We start from the raw sequence: 16,147 nt of genomic DNA, 5'->3' as shown, positions 1-16,147 counted from the left end.
ATTTTTTATAATTTTTTTTATAAATTTAAATTTGTTTTTTTAGAACTTTTTGATAACTTGGAAATAACAATGCCCTTAGCAGAACAGACCACAGGACACAGGAAATACAGAAAGAAAGAAGGTAGCAATAGAAATGGCAGTTCCTCTTTTTTGGAACTGCACAAACAGTGATGAAAATTAAGGTGGAGCTGGTGGCATGTCACTGTCCTCTTCAGAGGACAATCTCCTGACCAGCAGGTCTTTGCACCGCTGTAGACTTGTGTCCGCCGGAAACAGAGACACAACATACGCTTTAAACCGAGGATCGACAACGGTGGCCAGAATGTATTCCTCTGACTTTAAAAGACTGACCACCCTCGGATCCTGGCAAAGCGTACAAAGGACTTTATCCACAAGAGGTGTACCAGCTCCTCCCTCACTTTCTCCAGCTGCTTCTGCAAAAGCCTGATCAGGGGAATCACCTGACTCAAGCTGGCAGTGTCGGAACTGACTTCTCGTGTGGCAAGTTCAAATGGCTGCAGAACCTTGCACAACACGGAAATCATTCTCCAGTGCGCTTGACTCAGGCACATCCCCACTCCTTTTCCTATGTCGCAGGTGGCTGTGTAGGCTTGAATGGCCTTTTGATGTTCCTCCATCCTCTGCAGCATATAGAGGGTGGAGTTCTAGCACGTCACTACCTCTTGTTAATTTACATTGCAAGGCTTGTAAATACTTTGAAGATAAAAAAAAGCAGGCTGCACAGACTGGGGAGCTAGAAAGTGAAATTAAATGGATCACGTTACTTTGGTGGCTATCTATGCCCCACCCCGCCCTACACTTGTAGTTGAATATAAAAAAGCAGCCTGCATAGACTGTAGAACTAGAAATTCAAATATACAAAGAAATGGACAAAGGCAATTTGGTATCTGTCTGCATCAGATCCCCTCTCCACTAGGAGTAAAATAGAAAACTTTTCAGCCGTTATATAATCTAGAATATAAACAGAAATTGAGAATGGCAATTTGGTATCTGTCTGCATCATAATCATCAACATCCTCCTCAGCGCCAGCTACATCAATATCCTCCTCCCGGTGTACAACATTCACGCCTTCATTAGCCAAATCTGTAACTGGACTGTGGGTGATACGGCTTCGCAACCACCAACACCCTTGGACTCGCCTTGGGGATTTGTGATAATTTCTCTTTAGAAGGCAGAGTTGTTTGCTGTGTTGTTGCTGACAGCATAACTCTCTTAAATTTTTTGTAGGGGGGGGAGGAGGGCTTAGTTCCTTGGGTGAAGCTGAACCACTAGTCATGAACACGGGCCAGGGCCTAATCCGTTCCTTGCCACTGCGTGTCGTAAATGGCATATTGGCAACTTTATGTTTCTCCTCAGATGATTTTAAGTTTCTCTTTTTGCTACTTTTACTGAACTTGGGCTTTTTGGATTTTACATGCCCTGTACTAGGAGATTGGGCATCGGGCTTGCCAGACGACGTTGATGGCATTTCATCGTCTATGTCATGACTAGTGGCAGCAGCTTCAGCATTAGGAGGAAGTGGGTCTTGATCTTTCCCTACTTTATCCTCCAAATTTTTGTTCTGCATTATATGTAGCACAAGAGAGTGTACCCCGAAGCCACACACACTCGGCAAAGCCTTTAAAAATTATATGCGGCACAGGAGAGTACCACTGGATTGGAGTTATACAGCAGTACCACTGGACTTATACTGCAGAATCAGTGAAATTTGTAATATGGCAGTAACAACAATGGACTTATACTGCAGAATCAGTGAACTTTGTAATATTGCAGTACCACTGGACTTATACTGCAGAATGAGTGAACTTTGTAATATTGCAGTACCAATGGACTTATACTGCAGAATGAGTGAACTTTGTAATATTGCAGTACCACTGGACTTATACTGCAGAATGAGTGAACTTTGTAATATTGCAGTACCACTGGACTTATACTGCAGAATGAGTGAACTTTGTAATATAGCAGTACCAATGGACTTATACTGCAAAATCAGTGAACTTTGTAATATAGCAGTACCACTATACTTATACTGCTGAATCAGTGAACTTTGTTATATAGCAGTACCAATGGACTTATACTGCAGGATTGTTTTGGGATATTTTTTTTTTATAATTACTTTTTTTGTAATTTTTTTTATAACTTTTTTTGAATTTTTTTATAATTTGGGAATAATGGGGAAATAACAATGCCCTTAGAAGGACAGAGCACAGGACACAGCACCACTGGACTGAACAGGACACAGCACAGGACCCAGCAGCACCACTGAACTCAGAAGGACAGAGCACAGGACACAGCACCACTGGACTGAACAGGACACAGCACAGGACCCAGCAGCACCACTGAACTCAGAAGGACAGAGCACAGGACACAGCACCACTGGACTGAGCAGAACACAGAGCACAGCACAGCACAGAACTGAACAGCACGAGATATAGCAGGACAGAGGACCACCTAACACACCCTCCCTCTACCCTGATCAATGCCCGAGTGAAGATGGCGGCGACTAGCGGGGAATTTATAGGATCCGAGTATCGCGAGATCTGACAGCGGGATTATGACTCAGAGCCTCGGTTTCAGTTTTGCAATTGGCGGGAATACCCGGATCTATCTCGGATCCGGCTCGGATCGGCAACGTTCGGGTGGGCTCGGATTTCAGAAATCCGAGTGCGCTCATCTCTAATTCTTTACAGCTAAATAGATTTACAGTGACCAGATAAATTGTGAATGCACAGTATTCACCCCTTGCAACTCATTAGAATATCCAGTTCTACAAATTACAATTTAATTTTTGCACATTATTGCAAATATCTTACATTCTATGGGACATCTGGATCTCTCATGTTCACCCAGGTCATTTTCTCATACCTGCCTACCTCATAATTGATGCCATATTGCTACATGTTGTGCAACTCTGTAATCACAGTGTTAAAGGAGCAAAAATCAGTGTATAAGATCACAAAGCAAAAAGTAAGATTGGCCCTTCAAGCACATGCTTTACATTCACAAATGACCCACAATGTGTTCTTTGTAAATACACTAGCATTTTCAAATATAAATCTATATTTGCTAGCAATTAAGTTGTTGTAGCTACATTTGACAAAAACTAGTCTTTATTGTTACCTATAGAATTACTTCCATCTAAGTGATTTCACTAAATGTTGACTGTTTAGGTGGCCTCAAAAACATCCTTCATCATCATCATCATCATCAATATTTATTTATATAGCGCCAGCAAATTCCGTAGAGCTTTATAATTGGGGACAAACAATAATATACAATACTGGGTAATACAGACCAAGAGGTAAGAAGGCCTTGCTCGAAAGCTTACAATCTAAGGAACAATGGGAGTTTGATACATATTGTATTTCGGTCCAGCCAGATTGCAAAGGTAAAAGTGATTTGTATGCTATATGATCCAGTCACATAGCAATATTGGTCAGGGGGTCAGATGGTTTTTGTCTTTTGGGAATTGTGCAAAGGGTGGTAATAGGGTAACTTTAGGAGGTTAAGAGGGTGGTTGAGGAGTATTATAAACTTGTCTGAAGAGTTAGGTTTTCAGAGAACACTTGAAGATTTGTAGACCAGAGGACTGTACGATGGAGGAATATCCATAAAATGGGTGCAGCTCAAAAAAAGTCCCTAACTAGGAATGGGAGCATGCGATGAGAGTAGAAGAGAGAGGCAGATCTTTTGCAGAATGGAAATGTTGAGTTAGTAGATATTTTGAGATAAATGAGAAGATGTATGTTGGTGCAGGTTTGTTGAAAGAAGTATTTTATATTGTATTCGGTAAAAAACATGCAATCAATGTGGAGACTGACAGAGTAGCTCAGCAGAGAAAGAACGATTTGCAAGGAAAATCAATCTAGCTGCTGCATGCAAAATAGATTGTAGGGGCTCGTGCCTGTTTTAAGGAAGACCAGTAAGGAGGGAATTGTAATAGTCAATACGAGAGGTGATGAGCGCCTGATTTTGACTTTTTGCAATGTCTTGTGTAAGATATGGGCATATTGTGGAAATGTATTTTAAATGTATGCAACAAGATGTAAATATAGAGTCAATGTGGGAAACAAAGCATGGTTCTGAGTCAAGGATCACACCTAGGCAGTGAGCTAGTGGGGTGGATTTATGGTCATGTTGTCAACAGAAATAGAAATGTCAGGTAGGTAACTTCTCTTAGTGGATGGGAATATTATTAACTTTATTTTTAAAGATTGAGATTAAGTTGGCAAGAGAACATCCACGATAAAATGGCAGAAAGATAATCAGTAACGGGACAATACAGATTTTGAGAGATCAGGAGAGGATAGATAAATTTGGAGATCATCCGCATATAGATGATATTGAAATCCAAAGGAGCTTATTAGTCTCCCTAGAGAAGTGGTATAGATAGAGAACAGCAGAAGACTTAGTACTGAGCCCTTGTGGGACTCCAACTGATAAAGGAAGCGGCGCAGATGTGGATCCGGAGAAATTAACACTGAAAGAGTGATTAGAAAGGTAGGGTAAGAATCAAGATAGGACCGTATCTTGCAGACCAAGGTATTGTAGCATTTGTATGAAAAGAGAGAGGTCAACACTGTCAAATGCAGCAGAGAGATCCAGGAGAATTAGAAGAGAATAATTGCCTTTAGTTTTAGCAGTGATCAAATCATTGACAACCATGTAGTCTCTGTGGAGTGTAGGAAAAGGAAAGCAAGTGTGTGAGGCAAGTGCAAGTCTCTCTAGAAGCTTGGAGGGGCATGGGAGCTGAGAGATTGGAAGGTAGTTTTAGATATTTTTGGTTAGAATTTATTATTTTCAGAATAGTAGTAATCACTGCGTGCTTGAATAATGATGGGAAGATACCAGTAGAGAGAGATATATTACAGATTTTATTTAGAAGCGGAATGAGCACAGGAGACACGGATCTACCAACTTGTGAGCGTATAGGATCAAGAGGAGGTAGAGTAGGAAGATAAGAAGAGAGTAGTTACTTAATTTTCATTTGTGGGATCAAATGATGATACCATTTCTAGTCTGATCTTATCAATCTTGTACTTGAAGTAGGAAGCAAGATCCTTGGCACTGATAGTAGTCAGAGAATCTGGGGTGGAAAGGTTAGGAAGAAATTTAAATGTGCTAAAAAAGCATTTGGAATTAGAAGCCTGAACAGAGATGAATGATTGGAAGCATGCTTGTTTTGCAGTGTCCAGAGCATTTCGATAGACATGTTAGATATCATTAGAGGTACAAAAATGACACCAGTGACGTTCTGCTTTGAAGATTTTGTGTTACTTTAATGTGCCATGGCTGACTTCAAGGTTGACGTGGAAAATGAAGAGTCGCTGGAGCCACATCATCAAGGGCTGTTGCTAGGTTTGGTGAAAATTAGGTACTGCAGTTTCAGCGGAGGAGAATGTAGATATTGGGGGGATAAGGTATTGGAGAGGCAGTGGCGCACGCAGGGGGGGTTTGAGTCTCCAGAAACTCCCCCCTGCGCTAACTAAGTGCCCACCATAGCGGCACTGCACCGCCGCGGACGCTTCTTTGACAGCGCCGCGGCTGCTGTATAGTACAGTGCTGCCGGAACGGAGCTGCTGCGCATGCGCAGCAGCTCTCTCTCGTGTTTTTGGGTTTTTTCGTTTTTTTTGGGTCAGGGGGGAAACCCCCCCTGACAATCCTGCGTGCGCCCCTGAGAGGGGTGGAAAACGATTGAAAATGAATAGAGTTAAGATCAAGGCAGTGGCCATCCCGATGAGTAGAGGAACCAACCCACTGGAAGAGGCCGAGGGAGGACAATAGAGAGAGTAGTTTGGAAGCAGCATTGAAACATGGATTAGCAATGGGGATGTTGAAATCACCCAGGATGACAGTGTGGATGTCGGAAGATAAGAAGTGAGAGGGCAACACAGAGAAATCTTCAAGAAATTGTTGGTGCAGCACAGCGGGTAAGTTTGCAACAAACATATTGTGCATCCCAAAGGGCATTTTAAAGGGTTTTGGAAGAGAAGGGAGACATGTGATGTGTTTGAGGTTAGTTTGATTGCGGTAGTGTTATGATATGTGTTTATTGGAGGAGTATGGGAACCAGGATTAGGTGACATATCACCAGCTAATAGTGGCAGAGAGAGAGAAAGATAGGTAAGATAACTGTAAATGCGTGTCCCTGTAGTTACTTTCAATATATTATACATATATATATATATATATATATATATATATATAAATATATATATTTTAAAGGCAAGTCTTTCCCAAGCACTAGCAGCCCCCATGGCTGGGAGTCACCTGACACAAGTTGGAATTAATTAATGTAAAGAATGGGGTGCAAGAGTGATGGAACTTACATTGTATAAACAAAGACAGACATAGATCCTCTGCACTCAACCTGTCTTGAAAAAGGGCTGTATGTAAGACCGAAACATCGACTATAATATAAAGGAACTGGATTGAAAATAAAGAATAATCCATCTGTTTTAAATGGTGAGTGCCCTCTCTATTTTTTGTACATGTGCTAGTCACTATGAAAATGGGAGCTATTGTGGAGCACCCCAAAGAGGATTTACTTGTAGATGTGAGTGCAGTTTTTCCAATAATTATATATATATATATATATATATATATATATATATATATATATATATAACACTATAGGGAGGGGGGCTGCATATGTATAACACTATAGGGAGGGGGCTGCATATGTATAACACTATAGGGAGAGAGTTGCATATTTATAACTGTATGGGGAGGAGGGAAGCTGCATATATAGCACTATAGGGAGGGGGCTGCATATAGACCATTATAGGGAGGGGGCTGCTTATAGATCACTATAGGGAGGGGGGTTTATATAGACCACTATAGGGAGGGGAGGCTGCACATAAAAAACTATAGGGAGAGGGGGCTGCACATAGAATCCTATCGAATGGGGAAGGCTTCATATACCTGTGGCATATTCCCAGTACTTATAACACCGACATTTTAACTAAATGAAATGTCCGATCGTGACATGCCCGTCAGTAAATAAATATAGACTCGCTTCAATAATGAAAAGTCAAGTTTCCGATACTGTTCTACTAAAGTCCGAAGACAAGTAATTACTTCATTTAAAATTGCGACTGTCATATTACCGCTTTTAAAGTGGCAATGCCAGTGTTCATCTAAGTTAAGTGTTAGTGTTAGGATTAGGGTTAAGAATTGGGTTAGGGGTAGAGATGTTCACTGACCCCTGTGTTTTGGTTTTGGATCTGTATTAACTTCTTGATTTGGTTTTGGCAAAATCGCCCACATGTGTTTTGACTAAAATATGCTAAAATCACATAATTTGGCTCTTTTTTTTGTTCCTACGTTATTATTAACCCCAATAACACTAATTTCCAGTCATTTCCAGTCAATTTTGAACATAATATTATTTTTCATCCACTTTCGGCTGCAGTGAGCTGGCTGGATACTAAGCGACATAGCAATGGCACAAGCACATGACAGTTCATAGCACATGTAGGAAACATTGCCACACAGTAGTGGCAGAAAAGAAAAGTGATGCAATATGGAATTGTCCTTGGGCCGTTCCACCCACCCTTATGTTAGACATTAAAAAGGACATGTACAGTTTAACAAACCAAGCACTCCAGCAACAAATAGTGCAACTTTTGTGGATGAAGTGTTTGGTTTGTTTGGGCCCACACAAAGCAAGCTAATGATTTGCTTAAGGCAGCTAAGTTTACAGTGCTGTTAATGAACTCTTCAGTGGCAAGTCTTGCACCAGTGGAAGCAGTTCTTTCCAGTGATAAGAAGAAGGCCATTGTCATGCCTGGGCATAAGACCAAACAATCCACCTGTTATGTGTATAATTATTTTTACCCAAATTCTAACAACAGTTGTCTAGCCATTTGTAGCATTTGTAAAGCCACAGTCAGTAGAGGTAGCTACCTTAACCATCTAGGAACCTCATCCATGAGACGCCATTTGAAGTGAGTTCATGGGAATCTTTTGGGAAAATCAGAAACTTGTGCTAAAAAAATAACAACAAGCAGTCCAGCATCAGCTAGCTCCCTTCTCTCAGCAAAATCCAAGCACCTGCAATCTACAGCTTCATCATCAATATCCTTACTAGTGATCGGAGTTAGTCCTGCATCCCAGTTGCTAAGGCTAGATGACTCTTCCTCTATCCAGTATTCCTCAGAAGAATCAGGCCTGCTGCTACTGGTGCTGCTGCTGCTACTGCTGGGAGTGGATCTTCATCCCAGAAGCAGACCAAGAAGACAACTAGTGGATTACAACAACTGACTATTAAACAATTCTGACAACTGTCACCCAGTCGCACAGCGGATCACAGGCGCCATGGCAACTATGCAAGTATTAGATCTGCATCCAATATCCACCATTGATGCAGCAGGTTTTAGACAGCTAATTGAGATCCTGTGTCCCAGTTACCAAATTTCATCTCAACAACATTTTACTAGACAGACAATTCCTCACCTGTACCAGGATGTTACAAAACAGAAAATGATTAGGCTACAAAATGCCATTCTACCACTGTACATTTAACCACAGAAATATGGAGAAGTGATACTAGGCAAATTTATGATTATATGACTGTGACAGCCACTGGGTTTGTGAATCATCTTCAGCGGCAGGAACAGCAGCAGCATCTAACAAATAACTCCAGATCTTTCAGAGGCAGGCAACTCTATGTATCACCTGCTCCACTAAGAGGCATACTGCTGACAACCTGTTCGAAAAAATAAGGGAAGTCATGGCTTATCCTGTTTGGACTCTCCAGATGATATGTGATTTCTGATAACGCCACAAATATTGAGTTAGAGCATTACAGCGGGGAGAAACCCATCACATTCCCTGTTTGGCTCACACAATCAGCTTGACATTATTAATTTTTTTTTATTATTATTATTAAATTTTATTTATAGGGCGCCACAAGGTGTCTGTGGCGCCGTACAGGGACAAAAACGAATTACAATACAAGGTGAGACAGCACAGTACAGTAAACATAAAGCACAGTAACTCAGTAAGCTCAATGCACAGCTAATGAGAGCGGAGGGAGTATCCGCAAATGATGAGGCCCAAAAGGAGGGCGCGGAAGACAGGGAGACCCCCAGAGGGGGAAGGAGGGCCCTCGAGGAGGAGGGCAAAGTAGCTGGAGAGCAGAGTTAGAAGTGGTGGGAACAGGAGGAGAGATGGCCCTGCTCAGAGGAGCGTACAATCTAAGGGGAGGGGTGGACAGACGGAGAAACGCAGGGGAGAGAGGGAGAGTAGAGGGACGGAGGCAGGAAAGGGGAAAGAAGGGGGAGAGGCAGAGGATAAGGTAGGTAGTTAAGTGGGAGACTGGAAGGCTTTAAGAAAAAGGTGGGTTTTTAAAGTCCATTTGAAACTGGACAGGTTAGGGGAAGTCCTGATGGAGGGAGGGAGCTTGTTCCAGTGGAGGGGGGCAGCGCGGGCAAAGTCTTGGATACGCGCGTGGGAGGAGGTGATGACGGGGGAAGATAGGCGACAGTCATTGGCAGATCGGAGAGGACGGGATGGAGCGTGAATAGATAGGAGTGTGGAGATGTAGGGTGCAGTGGCGTTGGTGAGGGCCTTGTATGTAAGAGTGAGGAGCTTGAACAGAGTTCTGTAGGGGAAGGGGAGCCAGTGGAGGGATTGGTAGAGGGGGGAGACAGAAGAGGAGCGGCGAGAAAGGAGGATAAGCCTAGCGGCTGCGTTAAGTACAGATTGAAGGGGAGCGAGATGAGAGAGGGGGAGGCCAGTAAGGAAGAGGTTGCAGTAGTCCAAGCGGGAGATGATCAGAGAGTGAATAAGGCATTTGGTGGCATCTTGGGAGAGGAAGGGCCGGATGCGAGCGATGTTACGCAGCTGGAAGCGGCAGGATTTAGCAAGTGAGAGGATATGGGGGCCAAAGGAGAGAGAGGAGTCGAGGGTGACACCAAGGCAGCGAAGTTGGGGGACAGAGGAGATAGAGGAGTTGTCGACAGTGATGGAGAGGTCGACAAGGGATGAGGTATGGGGGGGAGGAAAAACTATCAGCTCGGTTTTGGCGAGGTTGAGTTTGAGGAATCGAGAGGACATCCAGGAGGAGATGGCAGAGAGACACCCTAGAGAGGAGGGAGGGAGAGAGATCAGGAGAGGAGAGGTATAGTTGAGTGTCGTCAGCGTAAAGGTGGTAGTTGAAGCCGAAGGAGCTGATGAGTTCACCCAGGGAGGAGGTGTATAGAGAGAAGAGTAAGGGGCCCAGAACAGAGCCCTGGGGGACCCCGACTGGAAGGGTGGACGGGGGAAGAGAGACTCAGTGGTGGAAACAGAGAAGGATCGGTCAGCGAGGTAAGAGGTGATCCAGGACAGGACAGGGCCAGAGAGGCAGAGAGACTGGAGGGTGTGGAGGAGGAGGGGGTGGTCAATGGTGTCGAAGGCTGCAGAGAGGTCAAGGAGGATGAGAAGGGAGAATTGGCCCCTGGCTTTAGCAGAGAGGAGGTCATTAGTGACTTTAGCCAGGGCAGTTTCAGTGGAGTGAAGGGGGCGGAAACCAGACTGGAGAGGATCAAGGAGGGAGTGTTCAGAAAGGTAGGAGGTGAGACGGCTGCAGACGAGCCTCTCGAGAACTTTGGAGGCAAAGGGGAGAAGAGATATGGGGCGAAAGTTCGAGAGAGAAGTGGGGTCGAGATTAGGCTTCTTAAGAATGGGGGATACGAGAGCATGTTTGAAGGAGGAGGGGAAAATGCCGGAGGAGAGGGAGAGATTAAAGAGGTGAGCGAGGTGGGAGCAGGTGGTGGGGGAAAGGGAGCGAAATAGGTGGGAGGGGATGGGATCCAGGGGACATGTAGTAGGGGGGAGGAAGAAATGAGAGAGTGGACTTCCTCGCCCGTGGTGGGGGCGGAAGGAGTGGAGGGGAAGGTGTTTAGGGGGGAGGACGGAAGAGTGGGAGGGGTAGAAGAGAGAGTGGAGGAGGAGATTTCAAGTCAGATGGCCTCAATTTTAGAGGAGAGAAAGGAGGCAAAGTCAGAGGCAGTCAGGGAGGAGGAGGTGGGGGGAGGGGAGGGGGCCAGGAGAGTGCTGAAGGTGGCGAAGAGGCGACGGGGGTTAGAGGACTGGGAAGAGATGAGGAGATGCTGTCTGTATCCCAAAATATATCGGGTCAGCTTCGGCATTCTGCAACAGCATGTAGGAGAAGAATAGAATTTGAGGGGGAATATACTTTAGTCCAGCGCAGTAGAGAATACTTTACTGTACAAAGTGCTGAAACCACTTGAAGTAGTCACCTGTGAAGTGATTTCAGAAGTGAGTTCAGACACTATTAGCTTGAGTCAAGTGATTCCCCTTATTAGACTTTTGGAAAAGCAGCTAGAGAAACTGAAGGAGGAGATGAAATAAAGCAATTCTACTAACTAGGTAGGACTGGTAGATCAAGTACTTTATTTGCTTTACCAGGATCCAAGAGTTATCAACATTTTGAAATCTGATTACTACATTTTGGCAACTGTGCATGATCCTAGGTTTAAGAGCTATGTCTTCTCTTTCTTTGCAACTGACCCAGATCTTAAGAGATGCAATAATCTCCTGGTCAGAAAGCTGACAGTTAAAGTGGTACATGACACAACGACGTCTCCTCCCTCAATTTCTTTAGCAACTGCTGCTAGGAAAAAACTTAGCTTTCCCAAGACACCCAGTGGTGACGCAGATGAGTCAGCATAACATTTTGACAGTGCGTCTGGTCTAAAAGAATTGGCCAAGAATTGCGACAGCTCAGTCGTAAAATTAGCTACAAATTCCACGAGGAAGGCCATTACCAGCAAATACATCAAAGTACAGAGACTTCTGTAATGATGCTTTTTAATATTTTGGGTACAATGGCATGTTGGCAATTTTATGTTTTTCTACAGTAAACTTTCACCTTTATTAGAGAGGTGGTTTTTTTTCTTTAAAAAGGTAAAATATTTTTTTTTACATTTTGTTTGCCTGACATGAAACCACTATGCACTTGAACATAAGCTTTAGCAGATGACGTAGATGGAATAGTATCATCATGACTGGTGCCAGCAGCTGCCTTGTGCTCCTAATCTCCTAATCTTCTGTGGACTGATGTAAATATCGATGGCACAGAGCAATGTGACTGAAGATTGACAAGAACATATGACTGGAGACTGGAGAGTGACAAGAAGACTGCTATCTCTGTTTCTGTGTGACCAACGGCACTGAGACTGGAGAGTGACAAGAACACTGTGATTGGAGACTAGAGAGTGACAAGAACACTGCCACCCCTCCTGTTTCTGTATGAGCAATGACACAGAGCAATGTGACTGGAGAGGGACAAGAACACTGCCACCCCTTCTGTTTCTGTATGAGCAATGGCACAGAGCAATGTGACTGGAGACTTTAAGAACACTGCCACCCCTATTGTTTTTGTTTCAGCAATGACAATAAGCAATGGCGCTGATACTGTAGACTGACAAAAACACTGCCTGTTTCTGTGTGAGCTATGGCACAGAGCAAATGATCACTAAAGATTTAGAAGAGCACTGCCACCCTTCCTGCTTTGTCAATTCTTTAAAATATAGTAATGTATTTAAAAGACGTTTACTTTGCAGGGCAGATGAATTTACATAATCTACCTGGGTTTTGGTTCTATTTGGATCACACTATCACATTCTATTTGGATCACACTATCACTTTTGCCCTTAAAAATGATGTTTAAACTTGCGTCTGTGTTGTATTTTAATGCTTCTTTGGGACATTACAAGTCCCAGCATGGCTTTGGAGTTTGCTTGTGTTGGTAGTAATACTACTATATAAAAATTTAGCAACTTTAAACCTGGTAGAAAGGGACAAATGTTTCTGAGATATTAGTTTAAGTCCCAAATGTCCTTTTATTATGTCCCAAATTTACCTGAATACAAATTTTCATTTAATTGTATTGAAAAACACTCACAACAATGTATGTAACAAATTTTACTTTTATAAAACAACTGTTAATATAAAAAAAAAATTGGAATATTATTTATCTAGCATATGAACATACTGCTTTATTTTTTTTTATAATATTTTTTTTTTTTAAAAATTGTAAAGAAGGGATGGTGGGATAGGAACTTGGCGATGGCTGCTGGAATTTGTGGCAGGGGCACAGGAATTGAGGGCAGAGGAAGTTGGAGTGGGCCCTTCCACTCTTGAGGCCAAAATATCTTCTTGACCTGTTAAAATAAAAAGAACAAATTAAATTAACAAGCCAACACCATTTTTCAAACATATACCTATTGTATACCCTTTTCCTGGTATCAGCAGAGGTGTGAAGTGTTACATAACTCTCTGCAAAGGTTCATGTAATGCAAAACACAGTATTAGCCAGAGCAGCAGTACTTTTGTCTGGCACATTCAGATATATATTCTCAATGCACATATGGGCAAGCCCACTTCACTTGCGGATTTCTTCACCACCATGTGTAAAATGTCTGCTTGTCAATCATTCTTGGTCATTCATCATATCCTAGCAATCAGGGGGTGACCCAGGCGGTATGATAATCGTACACCGTTATTCGCAAATGAATTCATTCTGTACTGCTTCAGGAGCATTTGGTTGGCAAATCAGAAAATATTTTATTCTTTTAACAACTATGGTGAGTTTCCTATGTTTTCCTGTGTTGGTTGAATTTTTTTTGAAAATATCATGTCACTTCACGCCTTCTTCCAAAAATGTACAAAATGTTTACTCCTTCACCATTCTCCCCCGATGTTCACTCCAATCCGTCAGCCTAATTTAACCACCCCAGATCCTCACTCCCATCATGCTCCATTTTCACCCCTTGTTTAATCTTTATCCACAATTATCCCTGGTGGCCCTCAATACTCACCATATAAACAATCTGACAAAATTCTATTTCTGACTACAGTGTATAGGAAGGTCATGAATGACACCAAAGTTTAATATATATATATATATATATATATATATATATATATATATATATATATATATTGTTCAGCTCTTGTCCTCACTCATATGCACACATCATATTTACAGCTAACAGTTAATTTTGCAGAATTGTAATATATTCTTCATTCACTTTGAGGGACACAGCACCCTTAGGACAAATGTTTTACTCTCGCAAGTGTAATTGTGCTTCTTGATCACCAAAATTTTATTAGATTCTTTTTCATATTCAAGGCCTCCAAGAAGAATTTCGAGCCTGTTCCATAGCAGCGGAATGGGATGTGGCCACACAAAGATGGAAGCTCCTCCCACAACACAGGCATGCCAAGGTCCCCATGCATAACTGGGCCTACTCACTCCTCCTCTCTGCACCCCTAATCACAGTGGAAAGCTCATTAATAGTTTCCTAAAGCCAAACCTAATTCAATAGCTTTGCATGGGCCAAAATTTAAAGTCTTCATTGAATGCAGCATAAACTAAATCACTTTCAGGTCTTTTTTTAGACCACCATCTTTCTCTGTCCCAGTTTTTAATAACTGCACAAGATTTATTCTTTGGAAATAAAGTTGTGAAACACTGATTTTCTCAGCAGTAACATTTTCCTTCATCAGTAGTAAGGTTCTCAAATACAGCAAAACAACAATGTAGGTCCAGCAATAATTTCTCTAAAATACCCTGAATATTTCACAGTGTATTTGTTGTCAGGCAGTCAGTGACCCCTTTTTAGACAATATCGAATAAATTGCACATATTTATGTTTCCACACAAATTACAATATACAGTTTTAGCGTTAAGAAACTCAAGTTTCTTATGCCTTTTTCTTTTTCAACATTCACAGACATACATTTACAAATCAATCTTTCTAGGAGTTACTTTTCAAAGTGCAAGCAAACATTTCTGATAAAAGTGCATAACTCCCAATTGTCCCAGTTCTTGGATCATGATTCTGTTCAGAAGTGAGTTCGGCTTCATATGCATATGGGTGTGTTTAGCCCCACAGATAATGATTAGGTATTGGTGTTTGGGAAATGATCCAAGAATACCAACAGATTTCAGCTTAATGACATACTTGTCAACAGTAATGGGGATATATTTACTAAACTGCGGGTTTGAAAAAGTGGAGATGTTGCCTATAGCAACCAATCAGATTCTAGCTTTCATTTATTTAGTGCATTCTACAAAATGACAGCTGGAATCTGATTGGCTGCTAGACGCAACATGTCCACTTTTTCAAACCCACAGTTTAGTTAATATACCCTCTGATGTTTTAATTCTAAAGGCAAAACTGCTTTTGCCTTGTTCCTATTGTGAAAGGTTCTGCTTTTAGAACTGGGACATCAGGATTTACAGCTCACCTCTCCTCCTTTTTTTATATACTTAGAAATGAAATGACTCAATACATTTTAAGTACTTTTTCTATTTTGTTGTGCTGCTGTACTGGTTCCATCAGTATATGTTTGTACAGACATGGTTAGTTTTATATATATATATATATATATATATATATATATATATATATATATATAAATATAGTTTTCATTAAGAATGCAGTTTAAGTACTTACAGTTGTCAAGCACATATTTATGCTTATATTTCTTAGTAATTTGTGACTGCACAAATTCCTAAATATCAGGCCAAGTAGTCAGCCCACATTACATTTACAGCACTTAATAGTGGCAGCTTGAAGGAGTTTGGCATTTTACAAAATCTGCAACTAGTGCAGGTAAAATGAAATTAATGTTTCTGGAAAGAAAAAAAGCCATATAATTAGTAGTAAATAAAGGTTTATTAAAAAAAACTTTCTTGGTGGGAAATCTTAAATGTATGTTGATTTTTGCTATTATTATTATTATTATTATTATTATTATTATTATTATTATTACAATTCTTATTAAAAGTAATATTTTAAGAATGTGCCTTTTATAATGCAGTACTTAAAACACACATGTGCCAGGATTTCTTTATTAAAACTAAAGTTTAGTGAAATAAAACTTTTAAATTATTTTAACATGCACTGATTTTGAGTTTGAGCGTTTTTGAACAAATCAACAATACTATGTTTCTTGCACATTTCCTAGTCAATGTTCTATAGTACAAAATAACGAAAATTACTACTGAAAGATTCTGATCTCTCCTTTGCTTGACTTCACTAAACAGTGATGCCAAGTGGTAATGTACCTCTTTGGGGCATTGCATCCATTAAATTAGGAAAT

This window comes from Mixophyes fleayi, chromosome 3, assembly GCF_038048845.1.
Source record: "Mixophyes fleayi isolate aMixFle1 chromosome 3, aMixFle1.hap1, whole genome shotgun sequence".
Lineage (NCBI taxonomy): Eukaryota > Metazoa > Chordata > Amphibia > Anura > Limnodynastidae > Mixophyes > Mixophyes fleayi.
The sequence above is the reverse complement of the archived record's forward strand: the minus strand, read 5'-3'. Positions refer to the sequence as shown.